A 12,412-nucleotide genomic window follows, 5' to 3' on the forward strand; every position below is an offset into this window, starting at 1 on the left:
GCTCGACCGGGCGGCCTCTCGAGGCGCCGGCGGCCGCGAGCTGGCACCGGGCGGCTGGAGCAGCGAGAGCGGGGCGCCCTTGCCCGCCCGTCCGGCCGGCGCGGCGCGCTGCGAGCTCTGAGCGGCGGCGGGGGCGCGCGGCGTCTTAAGGCAGCGCGGGGCCCTCACCTTGCGGCGCCCCCCTCCCCCCGGCCCCCGCCCGCGCAGCTGACGCACGAGGCCGCGGGCTCCCGGAGGGGCGGGCGGCATTGCGCAGGGCCCGCTTAGCTATTCTCACCCCGCATCAACGCCCCGGGCGGTCCGAGCTCACTGGAGACCTCAGAGACTGGGGATCGTCAACGGGGCTGATTTTCCTGCAAATGCCATGCCTTTGTAGCCCCCGGATTTCGGGGCAGGGCCGGGCCCCAGACCTGCACAGTTCTTCCGAAGAGAAGCAGAAAGCTGGGCCGGGCCCTGGGGCTTTCACCTTGGAAGACCCCCCCACACACACACACACTCACCCCCCTCAAGTATGAACCGCCCCTGGGCCTGAGAGAGGAAATGACTTTGATATCACTGATTTGCCACAATTTTCTCTAGCTCCCAGCAAGAGCTAAACGACAGTTCCTTTCCTCTAGGCCTTGAGAGCATTTCCTCTAAGACAAGCTGCTTAATTATCTACTTTATTATTTGATTGAAGTCTGTCTGTAAGTCAGTCTCTCTCTCTCTGTGCCAGGTACTGTGGTAAACTGTTTCCACAGAGAATACCGCCGAATCCTTCCTCTAGCCTTGTGAGAAAAGTACTGCTATTATCCTCATTTTACAGAGACAGAAGCAGAAGCCAAGAGAGATTACCCTACTTGCCTAAGTTCAAGTAAATGTTGCACCTGCTCTATTAACCAAGACTTTCTGGACTCTCCCAAACACGTACACATCGAGTGTTTGCTCTTTACCAGGCGGGCAAACACCAGAATGTAAGCTCACCTGCCCCCCAGAAGGGAGGGTCGTGTCCAGGAAGGGGGCCCAGACGAGGGGTCATTTGCATCTGGTTTCCAAGGGATAATGAAACCTTTTCTAGGCATGACAGAAGGGGAGAACTGTTCTTCTAGAAGGAGATGCACAGGCAAAGAGGGCTGCAGGGGAGAGCTGGGTGCCAAGAGAGGCTGCAGCACGGTGAGTGCCAGCAGGTGAGCTGGAAAAATGGGGTAGGGGCAGCTCCTCATGGGCCTTCAATGCCGGTCTGGGGACTTTGGACTTCATCCTGAGATCCCTGGAGGGCCTTTGAGGATTTGTTTTATTATGCACAGTTTCCAACATGCACAAATATGATGATAATAATAAAATACCCCCCCCCCGTTGTTCTGACCATCCAACCTTACCAACGATAAATATTTTGCAATTATTGTTCATTGATTTTTTAAAAAAAATTTTGAAGGAGGTTTAATAAGTGAAAAAAATCAGGGTATAAAATTAGATACTTTTTCTTTTTTTGGCCGTGCTGCGTGGCTTGCGGGATCTTAGTTCCCTGACCAGGGATCAAACCCGTGTCCCCTGCAGTGGAAGCGTGGAGTCTTAACCACTTGACCGCCAGGGAAGTCCCCTAAACACTTTTGTTTAAAAAGACCTATATATTTTTTATACATGAATTCAGAATATGAAGGCGGTTAAACCAATATGTTAAAAGTTATCATCTAGTGTATGATAAGATTATATATGATTTTTTTAATGATTTTCATTTTTCATTGGTGGTTTTTGTGCAGGGCGATGTGGTAAGATTTCTGTTCTTCCAGGGTCTAGAAGCAGGGCTGGGTCGGGGGGCGAGCTGTTGAATGGAGAAAGAGCAGGAAGGAGGCTGTGGCAGGAGAGAAAGACAGTCTGGACAGGTCACAAGGAGGGGGCTGAGCAGAGACCCATAGAGAGGCCAAATTGACAATGGGGAGGGATAAGGGAAAGGAGGTGTTGGGGAGGGTCTAGGATGACACAAGGTTCTGAGTTGGTTGATGGGCCTGATGGAGATCCGCCCCCTCCCCCCACTGCACCCCATGCCTTTGGACAGGGAACAAGGCAGGTGTAGAATCAGGCCCCAGGATGCTCTTTGGATTTCAAGTCCTACCATTTGCTGCAGATACCTTGTCTTTTTTTTTTTTCTTTTTGGCTAGGCCTGATTTTATCTTCTGAAGTTTGAATGGTATAAACCTAGTCGTTTTTCTTGGAGACAGTTTCCATGATAATCGCTCACAGTTATTAATTCCTAGCCTCACACTGGCCATGGCGCAGAATCCTGGGTGGCACACACTGTCAAGTGACAGATCACTCAGACTCCATATTTTAGAATCACTTGGGAGGCTGTCAAGCTGTGAGAAATGGCCAGAAACAAAGGCCAGTCCAGTCTATCCTGCTCTTTCCTCCTTTTTCACTGTGGTCCCAAGAGTTCCCTGGACTGCTGGGATCCAGCAGGGCACAGGAAGAAAACCTCTAGGTACATGTTAAAGGTGGGTGCCTCAGAGAGGTGGCATCATGGAATCTGCAGCTGCACCCCTGAGTGCCACGGGACATGATGGGGAGTGGAGGAGTCTGAATGCGATGAGGCCTCTGCAACCAAAGCCAGTCTGCCTGCAGGAGACAGTACGAAAGGCTAGGGAGCCCTGGGGAAGAAATATAAGCCACTTTTCTGTACAGGGAGTTGTTTGAGGGTTGTTAATCCTCAGGTGTCTGTTTCCTCTTTTTTTCCTTCTAGGCAGGAGTAGAGTTGGTGTCCTTGAATTTCAAAGGCATGCAAGTATCAGCATCCCAACTGGAGGTATGTGGGGGGCCTTGGGGAATGTGGATTTGGCTTCAGGCCCCGCAGGCCCTGATTCTGATGGCCTTGGGAGAGCCCTTCAACTGACAAGCTTTGTTAGATTCTGGGGAGGTTCTTTGGGATGAGACAGGGAGAGTTTGGGATGATGGCTCAAGAAGCCACCTAGTCCATTTCCCTACCTTCATAGTTCTGTAGCAGCAGAGGTAAGATCAGGCAAATGGTATTAATGGGGCAGGGCTGGAGGGCAGGAAGCTACTAGAAAGGCTCTAGGGCCTGATGACAATCACAAGCTGCAACACCAGCCAGCAGCGTGCCAGCCTGGTTTCCCCAGACTTGTTCACCTCATCAGACTGCCCCGATGCATGTACCAACTGCCAGGTAAGGGAAGTCAGCGGCCCAGGACCCAGCCAGGTATTGGTTCCAGTAACAATGGGAGTGCAAGAGTCCTTGAGCACCTGCCACATGCCAAGCCCTATGCTTGCTTTATCCTATTTAATCCTTGAGGAAACTCTGCAAGTTAGAGATTAATACAGTATTTTTAGAATCCAAGACATCATATACCATTAAGAATAAAAAGCTGCAAATTTAACCTTCACACCACTGCTGGCAATATGCATCTTGATTTTAAAGATGCTAAAATGTGAAAAGAAATGTGCTTTAGAATCAATGTATGCCAGTACCCTCCCTGTCCTTACAGAGGGGTTAAGTAACTTTACCCAAGGTCACACAGCAAGTAAGTATTGGAGCTGAGAGGTAAAACTTGTTCTGACTCCAACGCAGGAACATTTCCTAGGCTGCTTCTTGGAAGGGTCAAGAGGCAAGACAGAAAGAAAGGCTCCCAGAGACCCAGCCCAGATAAAATTTTTGAATCCAGATGAATTGCTAAAATTGTGGGAAGACAAATGCAGTTGCAATGATAATGGCTTCTTTTTGTAAGATACATGGTTCCCATAGGTGGTGAAATGACTAAATTAGCCAATCTAAATTCTAAGTCACAGTCCTTCCTGCATAGTGAGTTCATAATAAGTCAGTGGGGGAATATATATGGTTTTGTTCTGGAGTGCCTATCCATGGGGGCATTTTAAGTTTTCCAGTGTTATGAGCTGCTCTGGTATTCACTTTAGTCTAACCCTAGGGGTTTTGTTTGCAAAATTCACATGAAATTAAGTACCATTTGGGTGTGAGCTAATACTGCCAACTTTGTGGGCTTGGGCAGGACAGAAGGTCTAGATTTCAAAGCTATAACTATCCAAATAAAATGGTTTGGAAGAGAAAATCAGCAGAAAATAACTGAATGGAATAAAAATAAAGAGCAGGAGACCTGATTTCTAGTCCTAATTCTGTGGCTAGAATTAGTTGTGTGACTTTGGGAAGATCTGCTCCTCTGTCTGATCTCACTTCTGTTAATCCACCAAATTTGGTGGGGTTAGTGTTAGGTAATTTCGAAGGATCCTGTCAGTTTTTGACTGATTCCACCTATTTTATATCTGGGTGTTATTAAAAATCCCCAAACTAATCCAACTCAACTATTTAAAAACTGAAAGCTGGACCTCTGCTTCTGGCTGTGAAAGAGTAACAGGGACTGGGTTTATCCTTCCACCTTAAACAACTAAAAAACTGGGCAGAATATATGGAATGATGGTTGTCACACATTGGAAAACAGGAATGCAGGACAGTGGTCTTCAAGAAAAGGGAAACAAATGAGGTGAGCCCTACAATTGCCCCAGTTTACTACCTAGAGAAAGTTTACCAGCTGGGAACCCAGGCTGAACCTAGGCATCTGCCTAAACTGAGGAGACAGAGGTCAGAATTCAGGGAGGTAAGTAAGGGTGGCAAGAATTTGCAAGGTAATGTACCAGAGAGGAGCCTCCCAGAGAGAGAGAGCTCTTGAGAACTGTAAAAGCTACCCCTCAAATCTTTGACTACATGTGAGGAAACTACCCAAGGCTGGGGAAGAAATGACTCAAAAGGGGTAGGTGGAGTGATTTCTAGAGCTCATACAGGGCTGGGAATAGTTCAGTTTCTCAATAGCCAGAGAGAAGAAACTTCATAATATACAGGGCATCAGACTGAGTACTCAGAGAGGATTGCCTCAGCAGTGGAGCCAAGTTAACCTTAGTGTAAAGGTTGTTCTGGTCCCACATAGCAAAGCTTAAAAGCAAGCTTTGAAAGGGTTGAACTGTTTCCAAGTATCTTTACTGCAACTCAAACCAAGCCTCAGAAATATTTAACGGAGTGCCGAAATCTCTAGCACACAACAAGGTAAAATTTGCAAAGTCTGAATTCCAATAAAACATTACAATGTGTGCAAAATAGGAAAATATGACCCATATTGAGAAGAAAAGTCCTTTAATAGAAATAGACATAGATGGGGATGGAAGAAGGTATTCCACGCAAATGGAAATCAAAAAAAAATAGACATGGATGGTGGAATTGGATGACAGACAGTAAAATGGCTTAAAAAATATATTTCATATATTTAAGAAGGTAGAGGAAAGCATAGGCATGTCAAGGGGAGACATAGAAGATAGAAAATAGATTTAAATCTTACTTCTAGAGATAAATAATATAATTTCTGAGATAGAAATATAATGGATAACATTATTAGCATGTTAGACACTGCAGCAGAAAAGTTTAGTGAACTTGAAGACATAGAAATAGAAACTGTCTAAAATGAAACACAGAGAAAAAAAGATAGAAAACAAAGTAAGCAGAGAAACAGTGAGCTGTGGGACAATTTCAAGTGGCCTAATATATGTGTAAGTGGAGTCCCAGAAGTTGGGGAGACAGAAATATTATTTGAAGAGATAATGGCTGAAACTTTTCCAAATGTAATAAAAACTATAAACCCACAGATCCAAGAACCTCAACAAAACTCAAGCACAAGAAACATGAAAACCATACCAAGGCACAGATAATACTCCCTGTTTCTCCATAAATCCTTGCCATATAGTTGATGAGGATATTTGGGAAAACTATAACTTTCATACACTGCTTTTGGAATGTAAAATAGGACAGCCACATTGAAAAAGAGTTTGGCTGGTTAAAAAAACATTAAATATACACTGACCATATAACCTAGCTTTTCCACTCCTAAAAGAAATGAAAGCATTTGTCCATGCAAAGATGTACATGAATGTTTATAGCACATTTATTTGTAATAGATAAAAACTGGAAACAACTCCAGTGTCTATCAACAGGTGAATGGTATATTCACACCTTGGAATACTATTGGGTTGGCCAAAAAGTTCATTCGGGTTTTTCCACCACTTATGGAAAAACACGAACGAACTTTTTGGCCAACCCAATACTTAGCCCAAAAGAGAACAAATTGTTGATATAGATGACAACATGATGAATCTCACAATAATTATGCTGTGAAAGAAACCACACAAAAAAGAGTACATACTGTATGATTTCTGTTACAGAAAATTCCAGAAATGCAAACTAAAGTGACATAAAGCAGATCAGTGGTTGCCTTGGAGTGGGGGAAGAGAGGAAAGGGGTATGAAGAATCTTTTGGAGAGGACACAAATGTTCATCATCTTGATGGTGGTGATGGTTTGTGGTGTATGCCTATGTCAAAACTCATCAAATTGTACTCTTCAGATATGTGCAGTTTAATCTACATGTATTATGCCTAAATAAAACTGTATGTAAAAATAAGTCCCTGGGGAAAAAAAACCCAAAGCAAATGGTTTGTGTGTCCAGGATCCCACCTCCAGCATTAGAACACTCACCTTTCTCTAAGGGAACCATCAGGCCTCCCAGCACCCCGTCTTGGTTCTCATCAGTGTACCGTTGTGTTTCAGTAATCCGTGTTCTTGCCCCACCTTCCCTCTGTGATGGGAACACAATGTGAACTCTTCCCAAATGCTTACAGAATTGTGTCCATCCCTTCATGGCAGGCTAGCAGCTCTCATTTACTGAGGATTTAACAGTGTACCTTGCACTTGACCTCTCCCAGATCATTTAATGAACACTGTGCGATCATTTGCCTCATTTTATAGACGGGGAACCAAAGGTTTGGAAAGGAGCTGTGGCTTACTCAGAGTCACTCTGGAACAGGCAGGGCTAGAATTTGAATTTAGGACTGACTCTGAATTTACAGCCTGAGTGCTTAGCTGCTACACTATTTTGCTTCCCTATACTAAGCAATTCTTTAAAATGTATCACTGATATGTGAGGAACTTTATATTCCTTATCTCATCTAATTCTCCAACAATCCTGTGAGGTGAGTATTGTTAATATTCCTTATTTTATAGATGAGAACACTGAGGCTTAGAGAAGCTAAATAATTTGCTCCAAGTCACCCCAATAGCATATGGATAACTTCAGAGCCCACTCTCTGTAGCTGCTTTGCTTACTGTCACCCTCAGGGAAGGAAAGACTTAAATCTTCTCATCTTTGGAACCACACTTAACTCTTCTTGAGTCAACTTGCCCAAAGGCTCTAGAGTTTCACAGCATAACTTTGGTGCAGTGTCAGGTGCCAGGAGCATTGGAACAGCCTACCGCGTTCTACAACACGTATTCCTTGAGTGGAGGGCTTGGGTGGCTAGAGCCAATGTATCACTGATTAGTATTGAATATTCAAAGTACCAAACACTTCAAACCTCCCATGGCTCTGCATTAAATATTAGGGGCTGTGGAGTTTTCAACAGCGAATTTGTATTTTGTTTTTCATTGAATTAAGACTTGGAAGTTTGATTCAAAGCAATGAGCTTGATGGCAGTTAAGAATCAGAAGGGAGCTGCGGAGCCTGTGGGTTGACCAGAGAAAGACAGTTCCTCAAGTGTGCTCAGGTGCCTTCCTCGAACTGTTAGTGTTGCTTTTTGGCTGTAGACATGGGGCCAAAATGCCTTAATACGGAGTTGACAGAAAATAGGATTATGTTTCTACATTTAGGAAAATATTTCTGCCATGCTCAGATATCAGCATTAGAGGGGGAGAAATCAACCTCTTCAAGCCAAACAGTAATGACCATATAAATTTTAGAGCTGTTGCCCAGAGGAATGCAAAGGATGGCATTTTTCTAGAAGTTGCTCATGTGAAATTCTTTAAAAAGAGTGTTCTGTGGTACAGTGTAGTAGAGACAGTCTAGAGACAGTCTGTACTGGTTTGTGAGAGCTGGTGTACTGGTTTGTTCCGTTTTCAGGAATTTTGCAAGTGATGGTTAAAAATTAAATTACATAAACGTACAGTTAAATGAATTACATTCAAAAAAAGGTAATAAATACTCAAAACACATCACTTCCTAATTGTTTCATCACCTTTGACTATTATCTGTTATCTTGAGATTATTTAAGTCCATTGTATGTGTATATCGCAAATACTTTATTATACTGTAATGCCACACATCTCCGCACAACTCCACATTGACTGACATCACACTGGTACCTGAAATTGGCCAAGGGAGTATTTTTACCACGGAAATCATCAAACACTGCAAATTAGGACATTTTTCTCTAAGAGCCAGATGTTAAACCTTTACTGACACATCACTGTCTGTAGAACACATTATTTTTATCTATAGAGCTTTATTGAGATATAATCCACATGCCACACACCCATCTAGTGTACAACTCAACTGATTGGAGTATATTCACACATATGTGCAGGCATCACCACACTCAATTTTGGAATATTTCCATAACCTCAAAAAGAAGCCCTTTAGCTAACAGCCCCTTATCCCACATTCCCCACTCCTTAGCCTTAAGCAATCACTAATCTAATTTTTGTCTCTAATTTATTAGATTTACCTGTTCTGGACATTTCATATAAATGGAATCATAGAATATGTTGGCTTTTGTGACTGGCTTCTTTCACTTAGCATAGTCTTTTCAAGGTTGATCCATGTTGTGATGTGTGTCAGTACTTCATTCCTTTTTATGACTGAATAATATTTCATTGTATGGATATACCACCTTTTGCTTATCTGTTCATCAACTGATGGACATTTGAGCTGTTTCTACCTTTTGGCTATTGTGAATAGTGCTGCTATGAACATTCATGTCCAAGTTTCTGTTTGAACATCTGTTTCCAATTCTTTTGGGCATATGCCTAGGAGTGTAATTGCTAGGTCATATGGTGATTCTGTTTAATTTATTGAGGATCTACCAAATTGTTTTCCACAACAGCTGCACCATTTTACATGCCCACCTGTAGTGTACTGGGATTCCAGTTTCTGCACATCCTCACCAACACTTGTTATTGCCCCCCACCCACCCCCCCGCTTTTTTTTGGTTATAGCCATCCTGGTGGATGTGAAGTGGAATCTCATTGTGGTCTTGATTTGCATTTCCATAAAGACTAGTGATGTCAAGCATCTTTTCATGTGTGTATTGCCATTTGTATATCTTCCTTGGAGAAATGTCTATTCATATCCTTTTGTAGAGCACTTTTTAAATATCTCTACTCCTCATAACAACCTAGGAAAGTATGTGTCATGATTCCCATCTTACAGTTGAGGTAACCGAGACTCAAAAAGATTAAGCAACTTGCTTAATTTGTATACAGCTAGAAATGGAGGGGTGTGTGAATGAGTCTGACTCAAAAACCTGTACTCCCTCCATTACACCACACTGTTTCCAAGACCCTTGATCTGCCCATTGATACGTCAGTGCTAATACTCTTGTCCAGTGGCTGTGCTCCTGGTGAAGTCCTCTGGCCTGGGTTCTAGTCCCAGATCTGTACCTTGGCCTCCATATCCTCATCTCTAGCTGGATGACCTCTATGTCACTTCATTTGTCTAATAGAAGAGTTAGCCCTTTCATTTGGGATGCAGATGTCCCGAGGATTGGTACAAAGGAGGCTTGATTGCTCGGTGTGTTATTTTGAGTGGTTAATGGGATTCTTTTTCTCGGAGCATTATGTTGCACTTGCCTACACCAACGCTCACCTGCTTCTTTTCAGCCCACTCACTCAGCCTCTCAGCATCTTCTGCAGTTTAATCTAAAGAGCTTAACATATTACTACCCAGAAGGGTTGGGTGTTGCCTGGAAACGTGAAGTTTTTACTAGCCTGACTTTCTATTTTTTTTAACATCTTTACTGGAGTATAATTGCTTTACATTGTTGTGTTATTTGCTGCTGTATAACAAAGTGAATCAGCTATATGTATACAGGTATCCCCATACACCCTCCTTCTTGCGTCTCCCTCCCACCTTCCCTATCCCACCGCACTAGGTGGTCACAAATCACCGAGCTGATCTCCCTGTGCTATGCGGCTGCTTCCCACTAGCTATCTATTTTACACTTGGTAGTGTATAAATGTCCATGCCACTCTCTCACTTCATCCCAGCTTACCCTTCCCCATCCCTGTGTCCTCAAGTCCATTCTCTAGTCTACGTCTTTATTCCTGTCCTGCCCCTAGGTTCTTCAGAACCTTTTTTTTTTTTTTAGATTCCATATATATGTGTTAGCACATGGTAATTGTTTTTCTCTTTCTGACTTACTTCACTCTGTATGACAGTCTCTAGGTCCATCCACCTCACTACAAATAACTCAATTTCGTTTCTTTTTATTGTAATATTCCATTGTATATATGTGCCACATCTTCTTTATCCATTCATCTGTTGATGGACACTTAGGTTGCTTCCATGTCCTGGCTATTGTAAATAGTGCTACAGTGAACATTGTGGTACATGACTCTTTTTTTTTTTAAACATATTTATTGGAGTATAATTGCTTTACAATGGTGTGTTAGTTTCTGCTGTATAACAAAGTGAATCAGTTATACATATACATATGTTCCCATATCTCTTCCCTCTTGCGTCTCCCTCCCTCCCAGCCTGCCTATCCCACCCTTGTAGCTGGTCACAAAGCACCGTGCTCATCTCCCTGTGCTATGCAACTGCTTCCCGCTAGCTATCTATTTTACATTTAGTAGTGTTTATATTTCCATATGTACACTACCACTCTATCACTTTGTCCCAGCTTACCCTTCACCCTCCCCGTGTCCTCAAGTCCATTCTCTTGTAGGTCTGCGTCTTTATTCCCGTCTTCCCCCTAGATTCCTCATGACCCCTTTTTTTAAGATTCCATATATATATGTGTTAGCATACAGTATTTGTTTTTCTCTTTCTGACTTCTTCACTCTATATGACAGACTCTAGGTCCATCCACCTCACTACAAATAACTCAATTTTGTTTCTTTTTATGGCTGAGTAATATTCCATTGTATATATGTGCCACATCTTCTTTATCCACTCATCTGTCGATGGACACTTAGGTTGCTTCCATGTCCTGGCTATTGTAAATAGAGCTGCAATGAACATTGGGGTACATGACTCTTTTTGAATTATGGTTTTCTCAGGTTATATGCCCAGGAGTGGGATTGCTGCGTCACATGGTAGCTCTATTTTTAGATTTTTAAGGAACCTCCATACTCTTCTCCATAGTGGCTGTATCAGTTTACATTCCCACCAACAGTGTATGAGGGTTCCCTTTTCTCCACACCCTCGCCAGCATTTACTGTTTGTAGATTTTTTGTTGATGGCCATTGTGAGCAGTGTGAGATGATATTGCATTGTAGTTTTGTTTTGCATTTCTCTAATGATTAATGATGTTGAGCATTCTTTCATATGTTTGTTGGCAATCTGTATATCTTCTTTGGAGAAATGTCTATTTAGGCCTTCTGCCAATTTTTGGATTGGGTTGTTTGTTTTTTTGATATTGAGCTGCATGAGCTGCTTGTAAATTTTGGAGATTAATCCTTTGTCAGTTGCTTCATTTGCAAATATTTTCTCCCATTCTGAGGGTTGTCTTTTGGTCTTGTTTATGGTTTCCTTTGCTGTGCAAAAGCTTTGAAGTTTCATTAGGTTCCATTTGTTTATTTTTGTTTTTATTTCCATTTCTCTAGGAGGTGGGTCAAAAAGGATCTTGCTGTGATTCATGACATAGAGTGTTCTGCCTATGTTTTCCTCTAAGAGTTTGATAGTGTCTGGCCTTACCTTTAGGTCTTTAATCTATTTGAGTTTATTTTTGTGTATGGTGTTAGGGAGGATTCCAATTTCATTCTTTTACATGTAGCTGTCCAGTTTTCCTAGCACCACTTATTGAAGAGGCTGTCTTTTCTCCATTATATATTCTTGCCTCCTTTATCAAAGATAAGGTGACCATATGTGCGTGTGTTTATCTCTGGGCTTTCTATCCTGTTCCATTGCTCTATATTTCTGTTTTTGTGCCAGTACCATACTGTCTTGATTACTGTAGCTTTGTAGCATAGTCTGAAGCCCAGGAGCCTGATTCCTCTAGCTGCGTTTTTCCTTCTCAAGGACGCTTTGGCTATTCAGGGTCTTTTTTGTTTCCATACAAATTGTGACATTTTTTGTTCTAGTTCTGTGAAAAATGCCAGTGGTAGTTTGATAGGGATTGCATTGAATCTTTAGATTCCTTTGCGTAGTATAGTCATTTTCACGATGTTGATTCCTCCAATCCAAGAACATGGTATATCTCTCCATCTATTTGTATCATCTTTAATTTCTTTCATCAGTGTGTTATAATTTTATGCATACAGGTCTTTTGTCTTCCTAGGTAGTTTTATTCCTAGGTATTTTATTCTTTTTGTTGCAGTGATAAATGGGAGTGTTTCCTTAATTTCACTTTCAGATTTTTCATCAGTAGTGTATAGG

This window comes from Hyperoodon ampullatus (genome assembly GCF_949752795.1).
Source record: "Hyperoodon ampullatus genome assembly, chromosome: X".
In the NCBI taxonomy this organism is placed as follows: Eukaryota; Metazoa; Chordata; class Mammalia; order Artiodactyla; family Ziphiidae; genus Hyperoodon; species Hyperoodon ampullatus.